Source organism: Ursus maritimus, unplaced genomic scaffold (genome assembly GCF_017311325.1).
Source record: "Ursus maritimus isolate PB19 unplaced genomic scaffold, ASM1731132v1 scaffold_20, whole genome shotgun sequence".
Classification (NCBI taxonomy): domain Eukaryota; kingdom Metazoa; phylum Chordata; class Mammalia; order Carnivora; family Ursidae; genus Ursus; species Ursus maritimus.
The window spans coordinates 53,547,936-53,563,509 of record NW_024424453.1 but is presented as its reverse complement, the minus strand read 5'-3'; positions in this window follow the sequence as shown (position 1 = coordinate 53,563,509).

Here is a 15,574-nt window from a genome sequence, read left to right as displayed (position 1 = left end):
GTAGAACCTAAGATGGCAAATTTTGCAGTAATCTTTCCATTAATAGAATCCAATCTCTGCACATATTGTCTTAGAAATAAAGCTGGAATGACAGCAAAAGAAAAAACAACTCATTCTTTTCAGCCTAATTGATTTAGGGAAAGCAATAATCCTTTGCTAATTTCTTCCATCAGAGCATATGTTGTAAAGAATCACATTTCGAACAAAAGTAAGCTACATTAAGTGCCAAGAAATAATGCAAAGAATGGTTTGCTTTCTGAGTCTGTCAGATTTTCAAGGCTCAAAGAAAGGGCCTTTTTCTATGGGATATGCAAACTGTTTCTAAGTAAAGGCCACAAATCCTTGTGGGATCCCAACCTTGCTGTTTCAGATTATTTCAATGTAATACTGACTTCTTCCCTCATGGACTGTGTTGTTTGAAAGTTGCAATCCAAGTCAACTTGTGGGATCCCAACCTTGTGGGATCCCAACCTTGCTGTTTCAGATTATTTCAATGTAATACTGACTTCTTCCCTCATGGACTGTGTTGTTTGAAAGTTGCAATCCAAGTCAAAGTAATTTGGATTGCAAAAACGCCATTTTGAGGAAAAGTGTGTTTATTCTAAGAGATAAGAGTACCTCACAGTGTATCTGCTGGCTTCTACCGAAAAGCACACCATCCCAAACATAGTGCCTTTGTCTTGGTCTGTTTAGACTGCTGTAACAAAAAAAAAATATTTTATTCTGGGTAGCTTAAACAAGAAGCATTTATTTCTCACAGTTCTGGAGGCTGGGAAGTCCAAATTTAAGGTGTTAGCAAATTCGGTGTCTGGTGGCAGCCCACTTCCTGGTTCATAGATGGTTGTTTTCTTTCTGGGTCCTCACATGAAGGAAGGAGCAAGGAGCTCCCTGGGGTCTCTTTTATAAGGGCACTAATCCCATTCAAGAGGACTCCACCCTCTTGACCTTGGCCCCACCTCCAAATACCATCACATTGGAGATTAGGTTTCAACAGGTGAATTTTGGGAGGACACAAACATTTAGTCTTTTCAGCCTTAAAACAAGAAACATTTATAGACAGCCAGGGATCTGCCAATTATGGCTCATGGGCCATATCTGACCAGGATCCAGTTTTAGTACAATTCAAGAGATAGGAATTGTTTCTACGTTTTTAAAGGATTATAAACAAACAAAGAATATGAGACAGAGAAGGTATGTGGCTCACAAAGCCTGAAGTATTTATTATATATGAAGTATTTCTAGAAAAACTGTGCCCACCTCTGATTTATATCATGCTTCTATTGGTCAGAAATTTACCCTGGGCTCAGCAGAGTGGTTTTTGTTCTTGTTTGTGTTTTTGTTTTTGTTTTGTTTTTTGCTCTTTGCTAGGCTCTGTCACTCACCTGTGATCAGCAGCCTGTCATTTAAGAGGCTCTGCTGTGGGATTAATGGCTGTTGGTTGGGGAGTTGGGAGTAACCCAGACTTATTCACCTGGTGGCTCCCAGATGGAGTACAGAAGTACACAAGTTTCTCCTTCACATTCTATGAGCCAAAGGAAGTCACAAGACTGGAGGTTGGGGTAGTGATGTATAGATGTGTCCACAAACTACCACACACAGAAAGCAAGGGCTTCAAGGGCCGTGGACCTTTCCCTGGAACTGTAATGAGAACGTGGAGAGCTATCAGCCGCCTACGCTGTGACCTCCATTCTTGTTACTCTCTTGCTTTCGGATTCACATTTTGCTTGCTCTGCCTTTTTATATCTTGGTCTCTTCTCTCTGGTATGGCCTCCATGCCTACTTCATTCTGAGCCTTCTGTGACCTTCTCTGCTTCTCTTTACATAGATGCCAAGTGTGTCTATCCCAGCCACCATGAGCTCATATAGCACTTCTGGGGTAAATAGGAAAAGATATCCTTTTTCTCTGCCAAACACACTTGGCAAGTGAAACACAGGTTGGATTTCAAGCAATGTCATTTCATGGGTAAAACCTGTAAACTCATTTACAGGAGCCCTGGTGGCAGCCTGGTTCCAGGGGCCTGTGTGTCTGCTCACTTTGGGGATCAGCTGAGACAGACTCCAGAGAGAATTTACTAGGTCTTGTTTCAAATACTTGTTCCTGGCCTAAGTCTTTGGAGCTCACAGGTGACTAGTGGCATCCTGTGTCCTAACACTGACCCTGGGAGAAGGCATCAGCCCAAGTTCTGAGAAACAGGACCGGTCAAATTGTTAAAAGAGGATGCAGAGAGGAAATGATTAGGAAGAATGGCTTGGACTCCTGAGTATATTTTATGCTGGAAATTGGAAGATGCCTGAGCTTTATTTTATATTTACCTAGAGATTGTAAATAACACAAGAACACGTTTCTATCTCTGCTGTATATTTTATATGTTATTATATAAAAATAACATATGCCTGACTTAGTCTATAATAAGCTGATTAAAGAAAAAGGTTTTGCTTTCGTAACTTTTTCTCAGTGGATGCCTGAATATTGATGTAAATTTTTAAATAGTTTTTCTCAACCCGTGTATCATTACCTCACTATCTGGAGGGATATAATGCCTGGGAAATTTAATAAAATAACACAAAGATGAGGTAAATATTACTAGATAACACTTTGCAATGAAAACTATGTAAAATTTAGTAGACAGTTTACTCAAGCATAATTGCACATAATTAAAACAGGCTATGATATCTGTTATGAATTTTCAACTAATGAAAGCATTTAATTAGTTCTGAGTAAGAAAAGAGGCTACATAACCAGTATAGATTTTCTTTATTGTCCAAATTTTACTCTTCCGGATGATCCATGCTCTATTTATTCCCTTCCCACTGGTGCTGAGAAATCAGTATCTCCTTTTTTTTTAAGATTTTATTTATTTATTTGAGAGAGAAAGAGAGAGAGAGAGCAAGAGTGAAGGGGAGGGGCAGAGGGAGAAGGAGAAGAAGACTCCCCGTTGAGCAGGGAGACGGATGTGGGGCTCAATCCCAGGACCCTGGGATCACAACCTTAATGGCAGATGCTTAACCAACTGAGCCACACAGACATCCCTCAGTATCTGCTTTTATACGCTCCTATTCCTCTGGCCACACATTACTATCCTCAGTTTCTAAATGTACTATCAAGCTACATTATGTAACTTTAAACTATAAAGTATTTATATAGGGCGTCTTGTTTCTGCAAGAAACCAGGGGTGACTTCTCATTGTATTTACTCAGTACTGTATATCTTGCTGGGTGAGAGGGGATAAAAACAATCTTCATTTGATTATCTCTTTAGCAAAAAAGATCAGTGGGTACTCCATGCCTATTTCTATAGTTTTGCACCCTTCTATCGTTGGGACAAAAACTCAGAGGTTTTATTCCGATAGCATTCCATATGCTATGTTGGGGGCCCTGCTCATTTTCATTTTCCTGTGTCTTTTATAATCTTTTCACTTTAAGGGTACACTGAAAGGTGAGTTTTTTGGGCAAACGCAGCTGCCTCTGAATCCCAGTTCCATAACATATAGCTGGGTAAGACTTAAATAAGACACTTGCGTGTTCTAGGTCTCCGTTACCACATCTGCAAGATGGAAATAAAAATATGTGTCTCATTATACTGTTGGGAAGATTAAAAAAGAAATACATATGCACTCTGTGTCTGGGACATCTTTCAATTACTGGAAACTATGTTATTTTGTATTTTTAAGTCTAAATGAGGGAAACTCTTTTCCTTTCTCCCTTCATCATCCTCACAAAAGTTAACTCTGCTGCTATTAATATGCTCTAACAGAGACTGAGTGTATGAGCATTTTATACTAAATGAGGGCTTAACCTCTCAACGGTTGTACCTTTATGATTCAGCCACATGTAAAAGAAATCAACACGTGTTTCAACTATGTTCAGATTTCACTGATTTTTTCCCCTCAGATTACGAAGCACCTCCAAAGGTAGGAAGTCTAGAATTAGGACAGTAGCTTCAATAATACTCCCTTTATCCTCTGCTTTGCCCTCCTATCACAGAATGGCTATGGAACTTCCCAGCATTGTGTCTGCATTCTAGACTGAAGGAAGGGGTGAGGTGGAAAGCAAAGGCATGGCGTCCGAGCCTGTCACTATTTATATGTGCAAAAACAGCCTTCTTGCGTGTCCGGTCCAGTCAACTTCTGCTCATGTCACATGGCAATGCCTATACATTTTGTTGTTTGTTGTCTTCTTATAAGACAAGCATATTGCTTTACCAAATCACATTGGAATTCTGTTAACAAGTGGGCAATGGAAAGTAGTTATTAGTGGGCACCTAGCAATTTTTGACACAGATGCCTACAGGCACTTCAAAGCCAGCTTCTCCGGGAAGATTTTTAGCTCTCTTACAATCTGGTGAAGGTGTAATGCTGATATTGTAAGTAGAGTAATTCAGGCTTTGGTAAATACAGTGATGAGTAAAGCTCTGCCCAAGGATTGAATTGTGAGGGAAAAATAAGGATCACCCTCTCTAGGTGAGGGATGGTATTCCCCAAAAAATGATGGGACTGTTCCCACACTGTAGGTGGAAACTAAAATGTATGACAGGGTATCCAGACTAAGAACTGAAACATATCTACGAAGGAAACCGTTTGAGATGGTCTTAAATTTTGGAGCATGTTTTCCCCTCTTGAGTTGTGAAGAGGAACAGAGTAGATATATTATTTAATTTTTTTTTTACTATTTTTACTATTTAATTTTTTATACTATTTAATTTAATTTTTTAACTCTCTTAGTTTTCTTTTCTCTGTCCTATATATCATTAAAGTATTAAGCACTTGCGGAGCCTAATCAGATTGTGTGGGGGAAAAAGTCCTGAGACAGTAAAAGGAATCCTGTCCCCTGCTGCCTGCCGACATTTGGAATGAATTAGCAGTGATTTCTCAAAGGAGCTGTGCAAGCAACTCCAGGATGTGCCTGCAGGTGAAGTCTGAGGTGGCTCACGGGAAGGAATGACTATAAGGAGCTTGCAGCCAGGTGGGCCGTCCAAGGGTTGAGACAGCTCCATCCTTCCCAAGATGGGCTAGAGGAAGAGGTTTCTTGACAGCATGGAAGCTGATATTGGGATACAAGTAAATGAAAAGTACACTCTTAGAAAGAAGCAAAACTGAATACCAGATCCTATCCTTCCAAAATAGGAAGGTGACCTCATGTCTCTTGGTCACAAAATTCTGTTAAATCAAGGCATTAATGATGCCAGATTAGCTCCAAATTCCTTACCTGAAAAATTATTCTGGGAGTCTCAATTTTAATGCAGATCTGATGAGTTTGGAGAGGGGCCAAAATGCTTTGCAATAATCAAGATATGGATGAGCTAAAGATCAATTGCTCCCATTTGCTCTCCAGCATGGTTTTGAATCAGTTCATCTGTCAGCGGCAAAGAGCACTGCATTTCTGCGCACTTGTACTGTAAGGAGGGCTACTAAAAATGTCATTATCAAGTACTTTCCCTGTCTCCCAATGGAGACAACATTTTGTCCATTCTACAACTATTCATAAAGAAATATTCTAGACAAAATAATGCATACATGGACTGCAAGAGAAATCTGGCTGGAAATCATTAGCTATGGTGTAAATAATAGAAAAATTGCTACTAAAGTATTATTATAGTGCAGATGAAGGAAAATTTTGTTTATCTGGGGAATTAAGATGTCAATGGAAAAATGGCCTTTAAGCTGAGCTTCAGAATATACACAGAGTTTAATGGGTGAAGAAAGTGGGTGGTACATTCCCAGTTGGGAGAAGGATAATAGCAACACAAAGAGTTATAAATTAAAAGGTTAACAGAGAGGTGCAGTGGCAGATCCATAGTGTTAACTGGAGGAAGACTTAGAGATAATTAGTTATTTTTCTTCCTTCCTCTCCTCCTTTCTCCCTCCCTTCCTCCTTTCTGCTTCCTTCCTCTCTCCCTCCCTACTTTCTCCTTTCTTCCTTCTTTGCTCCCTCCCTCCTTCCCCCTTCTTTCCTTCCTTTCTTCATTACTTTTTTCCTTCCTTCATTCCTTCCTCCCTCCCTCCCTTCCTCCCTCCTTTCCCCTTCCTTCCTTCCTTCCTTCCTTCCTTCCTTCCTTCCTTCCTTCCTTCCTTCCTTCCCTCAGTTTTCTTTTAAACAGATCAGTAAGCTGATTCAAGGAAGGGGAAGGGATTTATCTAAGGTCACATTATTAGCAACTAGGTATTGTGACATCTAAAAACTGAGAAGGAGTCAGATCATGAAGCACCTTGAATTCTACAACAAACAGACTTATGACTTAAGTAGTCATAAGAGAGCAGAGCCTGGCTTGGGGTTTAGAAAAATAATTCCAGAACTTGTGGAAAAATATGATTAGAGTTGGGACAATCAGTAAGAAAGTGGTAGTAATTTCTAGGCAAGACCTGAGGAATATCACTGTAAAGGGTTGAGAGAAGTTGGACATGAACACAATGAAGATTGTTTAAATGTTCATGTATATGAGACCTGAGAAGCCTTCCCACAATCTTCCACTCTTTATAGATCTGATTATCTATGCAATTCTACCATGACATAGTGGTGACTATTTATAAGATACTAAGAATGTAGATAGTTGAATGTTTCCTCTTCCATTCCCATTTGTGCAAGAGAAGGTTGGCTTTACATCTCTTCTTGTTCTATTGGCAGAATGCTAGCTGGATAAGATAGAGCTGTGATTGCTGTTTCTACTGCAACACTTACTATTAAATATCCATCCCCAGCATCTGTGCCATTGTTTATCTGTCCCCATCTCCTTCTCTCCCTAGTGTCAAATATTTCAAACTTCTCAACACCACTATCATCACTAACAACCCAAACCTCTTTTTTTTTTTAGTTTCTTTAAAGTTTTATCTCAGAAAACATGTATATTAAGAAAAAAGAGGGCACCTTCCTGGCTCAGTTGGTACAGCATGTGACGCTTGACCTTGGGGTCATGAGTTGAAGCCCCAAATTGGGTACAGAGCTTACTTAAAAAAATAAATAAAATAAAATACTGATACATGTTACAATTTGGAAAAAAAGAGAGAGAAACAATTGAATCATATAGCTAAAGAGTACTGGCGACTGTGCTAATTGCTCAGATAAGTCTTACATCATTTTATAACCTGCCTAGCATGTTACCTACAAGTAATTTTCCCAAACATGTTTTCTATCCTTCAATAGCTAGTACCATGCTTCTAAGCTTCTGTTTTCTAATTTGGATGAATGAGTGAGCTTGGCTGAGGGGAATGCATTGTCAAAGCTGATTTATGTTGTTGTCAATCCAAATTGCTTAGCTCTGCAGCTGAAATTATCCTTTATATGCCCATTGTTCAGAGTTCAGAAAAACACCGTCTGTTCTATTGTTCAGCCATAGTCAGGATACAGATTTCCTGTGCTGCTGTTGTTCTTTTCCCTATGCATCAAGCTTTCCTACAATAACAGATGACTTTACTGCAGAGGTTTTTGGAAGCCTCACAGGAAAGGAGAGAGCAGTTTTACAAATGGGATGCAGTGTGCTGTAGGTGATGTAAAAAGAATATCTGAAAGCCTGAATAACTACAGCCATTTTATTTTTATAGAATACATTCAAAAACTAATGAGAGAAACCAGTTTATTTATTCATTATAAGATAAGCCATCAAAACTGTAGGTCTTTCTTAGAGAAGACAAAGACAACAGCATGTCAGAAGTATACATAAAGTGTGCTCAGTGATTATCTGTGGGAAGCCCTGAGTGATTTCTCCAACAGTAGAGAATGGGGCTTTTCTATATATGCCTTTCCTTGATCAATCAAAATCCAAATAGAAAACAAAAGCTATACTCAAATTAGACTAATTTGAGAAAAGTTTGTAAATGAATTTTAAAAGGTAAAACAAAAGGAGCCTGCACCAATTTTGGGAAAACTTGCTATTCTTATCACCCTAGACCTGAGTGAATTGAGTGGTTATTGGAATCTAGAACTAGAGAGCTATGCAGAGAGCTATGAGAGGAGTGGCTTTTGGTCATAGGGACACTGCTAGCCCCAGTTGTGTCTCAAGGAGGAAGCTAGAGGAACAAAGAAGTACCTACTCTCTTTCCTTTCTCACATCTATTGGAGCTCCTGATTGGCTAACCAGAACTGGAAACCAGAGAGCAAAGAATCCCAATGCTACTTCTGTCGATTACAAGTCAACCTCCAAGACAAAACAAACAAAAAACAAACAAAAAAATAAACAAAACAAAACAAAAACCAGGACGGAGTATGGAGAGGGGCAATCTGGAGAGACAAACAAAAGATCCCTGGTAAATTTTTTGTTACAATTTCCATTACTTACTTTCTCATTGAAGTCACCTTTTCTTAAGGTTAACATCTTAGCCTATCAGTCAATCACTGCATTTTGTTCAAGGCCAAACTAATTTATATCCAACACTTCTTTTTTTTTTCCCCTCCATCATTGATGTTTTTAAATGAATGTTTAGGAAATGGCCCAAGGCTTGGCCTATGACAACAAGAATGTCCAAAGAATCAGCTCAGAGAGACAGAAAAAGGATCTTCACCAACTATATCACCTCTCAGCATGGTTGCAAAACATTTTCCAGTTCTTTATCTTATCCAGTTTTCACAAGACCATGGGTTAGCCAATTCTATCCCTGCATCTGAGATGAAAAAGCTGAAGCCAAGAAGCTGATTTTTCTTGGGTAGCATGGTACTTCTGTTATGAGTTCTATATGCTTGGTCCTGGGTCTTTGCGTATTCCTTGGGTCAGGAGAAGTTGTTATCAGAATGCAGCCTCTAATGTATGCTACTATTTAGAAGACTATAACTTTGAAAAAAATTATACAGATCTTGCTTAGATATATCAACTCAAATTTTGAAAAGTGAGTCATTTATAATAAACAGCAAGCATCTGAACAGTGGCATCTGGGTTGTTCAGAGTTACAATTACATTTGCTGGACTGGAATGATTTAACTTTAGCCTCAGCATTATTCAGAGACTTCATATTACATGACAGCCAAACTGTCCTCGGAATGGTTTTGGATTAATCTAGCAACAGTTCTCCAACTCATACCCTTATGCATAAGGACAGCCTTAGGAGCTCTCTATCCCACCTTTGCTGAAAGAGGAAGAACTCTTTTTTTCCAACTGAAGTCAACTTCTCCTAAGATCATCATTTTATTATTATACTATTAGGCTTAAAATTCCATTTTTTCCCCACAAAGGATTGCTAACACCACATATACAGCTTGTCAAGAATTTTGAAGATCTTCCCTTGGTTGAGGACTTGAAATTATCCCAGGACCTAAAATGAGGGTCTTTCTTTCCTGATTTTAATGACAACTTAAATCACTTTTGCTTTTAGAAATGCCTGTATTCCCAAAGTGAGATCCTGTGTTTCCCCCACTGTGTATGGAAAGGTTAGACTCAAATTGGAAGTGAGCATTTTGTTAGTCTTAATTTATGAACTTTGTGAAACATCAAATATGAACATTCACCTGGAGATGGGGATTATACATGTTAAGAATGGTCCTTTTCTTTTCATTTTATAATGTGAATCAAGCAACTGAAGAAATTCACGGACTTTTCCATTTTGCAGTTAGTTAGCTTTCAATAGTTTCTTAGTAAATTGCATTTCAGAAAAAAAATTCAATGAAGTCATTTTTGAACTTCTTTCTTCCCACATTTGTGCTAACGAACAAGAAACAATCACAGCAATGAATTAATTACTCTAATAAAATCTCTCATAATCACATTCTTTCAAGAACAAGGGTCTTTTTCCTTCTTGTATTGAAGAACAGCCAATCAAAATACATAGAATTGTTCTAAAACCTTCTTGCTCTCCCTTTTAATATAATTATTTTAAATATCTAGGGAGAAAAACTAAGGAGGCACAATCAGAGGAGGAATTAATTACTCTATTAACTTTGCTTTTACTCAGTTTCATTTATTCACGGTTCTGGAAGGGGCCCTCCAGAGGTCATCATTCCATGTATCTGCCACCTGTCAGGGATGCATCTAAGCCGTGCAGACAGATGGGTACCCTCCTAATGTTTTTGTTCCACCATGTAGGTTTCATTTTTTTTTCTTTCTCTCTTTCATTATTCCTTTTTCTGTGCCTTCTGGGCTATAATTACTGACACGAATAAAAAATATATATATTTCTTCATTTTTCATTCTTTTCCAAGACCTTCTCCAATTTCTTAAAGATAATACACTATGTCAAATGCATACTTCATTAAGTCTAGAACTTATTTTTGGAAAGGTAGCTTGTCTTTAAAAATCTGTTTCTTTTTTGAAGATGTAAGCTGAAATACTGCAAGATGGATAATGATAGCACTCAGGAAACACTCCAGGGAGTAGAAAAGGAAAAAGAGACATGTTGGGAATACTGCCTCATTCCTACTACTGGCCATAAATTACATTTCGTACAATGACATTTATTGTTGAGATTCTCTTTAGTCCCCTGCATGTTTATCACCTTTTAAACATTCCCCTAAATATTTTAAAGAGAATAAAAATAAATTGTTCAAAAAAAAGTGATCGTGTTTTTGTGTTTTGTTTTAATCTAGTGCAGTAATATTCTTTTGAAAAAAATTGTAAAATAATTGAAAGAGTCTGTTCTGGGGAATACTAGAGGAAAACTCCTTATCTTGTCCCATAAATGAATGACCATTTCAACAAGTCCTATATCCATATTCTCATGCTTTCTCCTTCTCAGAATTCAGGAGTCCAGAATTTGAGTTTAAAAACTGAGTAGATATAAGTTATAACATTTGAGTCTGCATGTAGAGTCATAATGATTCTGATTTTGAGGAGTTTTGGAGCAGAGACAAGGTAATAAAAGTTCTTTGTCCAGAGACACCATGTAGCCAGGAGCTTCTGTGGAACTAAATTCAAAGGATTAGATATTTTATACATCAGTCCAGATTCATGTTCAAAGATGCCTAATGATCTCAGGTATTATATTTCCTCTATGTGTCTTTTGCTCCTGTGTGATTCTTCTGAAGGGTTAATTAGGAATACTGCAGTACCTTCAGCACTGGCTTTTATTATATTCATTTCTCTCTCTGCTCTACAAGGAGGATGTTCACTATCTTGCAAAGAGAAACAGACTCGAGTCATGTTCTGTTAATTTAAGTTGATTTGATATCAAACCTGCTCCCAAGATAATGACTATGGACAGCAGCATTAGCTTTTTCTATGAACAAACAAACATCTCAAAACAGTGGCTTAAAGCAACAGCCATTTTCTTTAGTTTACTTCTATGAGTTGGCTTGATGTTTCTCCTCATACGTCTCTGGTCATCTGGTGAGTTGCCTGGTGGTGGGGTAATCCATCTACATGGCCTCATTTGGAAGTTTGGTGGTTGGAAGTGTGATTGGTCTATAGGGGTCTCACATGGTCTCCTGTCTTCCAGCAGGCTATCCCAAGCTTCTCCACATGGTGTGTACTGTGTTGAATTATGCTCCTTCAGAATTTATGTCCACCTGGAACCTCAGAATATAACTTTATTTGGAAATAGGATCTTTGCAGACACAATTAAGATGAGGTTATAGTGGATTATGGGTGAGCCCTAGAACCAATAACCGGTGTCCTTATAAGAAGGCAAGAGGACACAGAGACACACACAGAGAAGGCCATGTGAAGATGGAGGTAGAGATTGTAGTGATATAGCTATAAGTCAAGGTAAGCCAAGGTTTGCTGGGGGACACCAGAAGTTAGAGGAAGCATAGAACAGATTTCGCTTCATGACCATCAGAAGGAGCCAACCCTGCTGTCACTGTGATTCCAGACTTCTAGCCTCCAGATATACAAACGAATAAATGCTTTTTGTTTTCAGTGCCAGTTTTTGGCTCTTTGTTATGGAAGATCCAGGAAACTAATACATGGTGATTTCAGGATTACAGAAAGAGAAAAGGTAAGTAAACCTAATGTGCAAAGACTTTCTAAGTCTTTGAGTCACATATGCTAACATCTCACAGGCCAAAGTAAGTCATATGGCTAACCAGAGTGAAGGAATGAAAAAATAAATAGTCTCCAGTTCTTGGTAGGAGGAGCTTAAGTCGCATTGCAAAGAGCCATGAACACATATGAGGATAATATCTGGCTGGTTTTTGCATTTTACCTCTGCACACTTGAGACGTGGCTCTTACCCTATGTCCAAGGGAACCACAATCTAGCGTATGGCTCAAGTATGCCCCTAAGGTTCATGTTCTTTTGAAAATGCTAAGAAGGACATTATTTGATTGATAAAAAGACCAGCTTGAGTTGTGCATCTAGGCTCTTGGATTCACAAACCAGAATTATAGCCTCTTGCTGAGAATGACCTGAAATTTAGATTTCAATTGGACATTTTGACTGGACATTTACAAAGCAAAAACTTTGATAGTTGCCATATTAGCATAAAGACTTCCTAGGAGACAGATTCAACCAGGAAGTTTCCTAAAGTCATATTCCTCTTTCTCTAATTTTTTTTTGTCTTCTTACATGGCTATATCAGTTTCATGAAAAGGCATAAGTGACTGGTAACACAGCATCTTTGTTATTGTCGATTTCTTTTGGTGCACTGGAACATTAAGAAAAGAATTCCCTACAATTTCTCATATATGTTTGTTCAGATGATGTACTCCTCACTAAACTTAAATTTCAAATGACTTTTTTCTTTTGAAAATGACATAAAGGGCATTACTAAGCCAACTGACAAAATTTTTAAGTGGATCTTAGATTAGAAAAAATTACTGTATCAATGTAAATTTATAAATGTGTCAATTCTACTGGTGGTATGTAGGAGAACATTCCCATTCTTAGGAAATACTGACTGAATATTAAGGGTATCAGGGACATGTATACAGCTTACTTTCAAATGGTTCAGAAAAAAATTATGTAAAAATACACATAAGACAAGCAATAAAATATTAACAATAAGTAAACAAAAGTAAAAACAGGTGTTCTTTTTACTATTTTAATTTTTTTATTTTTAACTTTGAAATTACTTCAAAACATAAAACTTCACATTAAAAATATTTTATTATTTTACAAAATCAAAGGGCAATCAAGTCACATCAATTCTAATTTCTCATGTTTCTTCTCTAACAGAGTTTTTTGTTTTGTTTTGTTTATTCCTGGGAAGGAGGTGACATTGCCTTATGTGGGAAGATTTTTATCAGGTCAGCTCAACTTTGGAAAGGCCAAGTTCTTATGATTTTTTTATACTCATGCAGAGGGTCTAAGTAGGCAAGCAATCTGTCTGTCAGGCTGCACCAGATGTCCCAGCTATTAAGTTGATCTACTACCCAGTGCCCACACTCTCTCAAAAGCAGGCTAATGGGGGAGAAAAACAGGTAAGTGAAATGTCAAGGAGAGCAGCAGTAAAAGCTCTGAATTGTATTCTAGTCTGCTTTGTAAGCAGGAAGATGGACAGAAAGTAGAAGCATTATGTTCAATGGCCCTCACTGAAAGTGAAAAATAAAACTTTTTCTACATTAATAAATGGCATTAGGTATATTCATGCATCTCTTTTATCATAGCCAACACAGTCATGCAGTCACAAACTCAATGATGAATAAGAAAAATAGTCAATGTCTTAAATATCATTTATTCAGTAACCAGTTTGTCAAGAAGGCTCAATGTGGTGGGGTTTAGAGGTGAAATGGCTTTATTTTTTCCATCACGGCTTTGTCGAATTTCACATTGCTATCCATTAATGATATGTGAATTCCACAGCTTTCCATTCACTCACAGTTATTAGAATTTGGACCATGTTAAAGCTTTAAAAACCAAACCAATTCACTGGCAGTTATTAAAATTTGGTCCATTTTAAAGCTTCAAAGTCAAACTCAATTTAAAATTCATTTCCGCACCATACTCTACATAATCCCCCATTCTCTTCCCAGCATCACTGGCGGCCAGTGCAAGCTTGAGCAGGGATGCTGGCTGTAGAGAGTGAGTAAGATTTCTGGATCTGAAACCCACACACCTCTTCTAGTCTAGCTCATCCAGAGAGCTGCAGAGGAGAGGCTTAAGTGAAATTTCTCCTTTATGAACCAGATAAAGTTTTAATGCTTTTGTATGGACCACTCCTGTGGCTTGGCCACCACTGGCTGACCCTTTTTGTCCTCTAAATGGCAGACCTGCATGTCCTGCTTTTCTCATGCATCTCATGTGATGTATGTTTAACTTATCACATTGTGATGTCTCACCTTTTTACCTCTCCCTGCTCCTGAGTTTGAAGATCTTGAATGGGACCAGATGACTCAAGCACAGCTGCCATTTGACCCATAAGAAACTCACATATTCCTCCCAGGTGCCCACTGTTCACTTGCCAGTTCACTCTGAATCTCTTCTTATGTCCTCAGAAAGACTCAGTGGATTTATGGGTCCTTTGCCCAAGCAAGTGTCCAACCAAACAATGGAAAGCTAACCCCTCCCCATCTTGTAGCCATTCTTAATCACTTATAGTCACCTTTCATTTTCTTTTACAAGGAATAGCTGCTTTATTTTTTCCTATCTACAAAACTTGAAAGACTTCAAATCCAAATCAAATATGACATGATTATATTCACTGGATTTCTGATACAAAAATTTTTTTTTCTCCATGTTCTAGTTCAAGTGTCCTGAGGGGAGGGGGATGGAAATTCTCATAGGGAGCCTGGAATTCCATCATCATTAGGCTATAACAAGGTACTCCATCCACACCCCATTCTTGCCGGGGGGATGATAAAGTAGGGAAAAATGGGGAGCTGGGATTGCCATTCATGCTGAGTAACAGTGAACCCCTTTGCAATCCCACCCTTTCCATTTCTCTGTCCCCCACATGCGCATGACAGTGGAGACTTCTATCTCCAGCTAGTGGTAATGAGTATTGAGTTGCTTCTTCCTTTTCCCAATGGATTCATGTCAGAGGGGTTCTAGTGGAGAGTTAAGAGTTTTATAGCCACTCTGCAGTAACTAGAACATTCACAACATGACGTAACCAACTCCCTGATCCCACGTGGTAACCCAGTATTCCCAGTCCTACAAGCAGTAATAACAACAGAGATTTTATGGAAACCCAGACTTTCTCCTTCAGCTGGCAGTAATGAGATAGCATTACTCTTTTCCTAATACAGTAGTATCAAAGGAGTACTACTTAAAAAAAGGTTTAAATAAGATTCAGGTAATACCCAAAATTCCAGGTTCAAATTAAAAAACAATACCTGTCATATCAAGAACTGTGAAAATAACTTAATTGAGAAAAAGACAATTAGACACTGAAAGAAAGGTGACATGAATATTAGAATTTTCTGACAAGGATTTTTTTTTTTAAAAGACTGTTTTATTTTATTTTTTTATTTGACAGAAAGATTTTTTATTTATTTGACAGAAAGAGACACAGCGAGAGAGGAAACACAAGCAGGGGGAGTGGAAGAGGGAGAAGCAGGCTTCCCGCCGAGGAGGGAGCCCAATGTGGGGCTCGATCCCAGGACCCCGGGATCATGACCTGAGCCAAAGTCAGATGCTTAATGACTGAGCCACCCAGGTGCCCCTAGAAGACTATGTTTTAGAGCACTTTTGATTTACAGAAAAATTAATACAGTATAGGGACTTCCAATATATCCCTCCTCCAGTTTCTCCTGTTATTATTATATCAGCATGGTACAT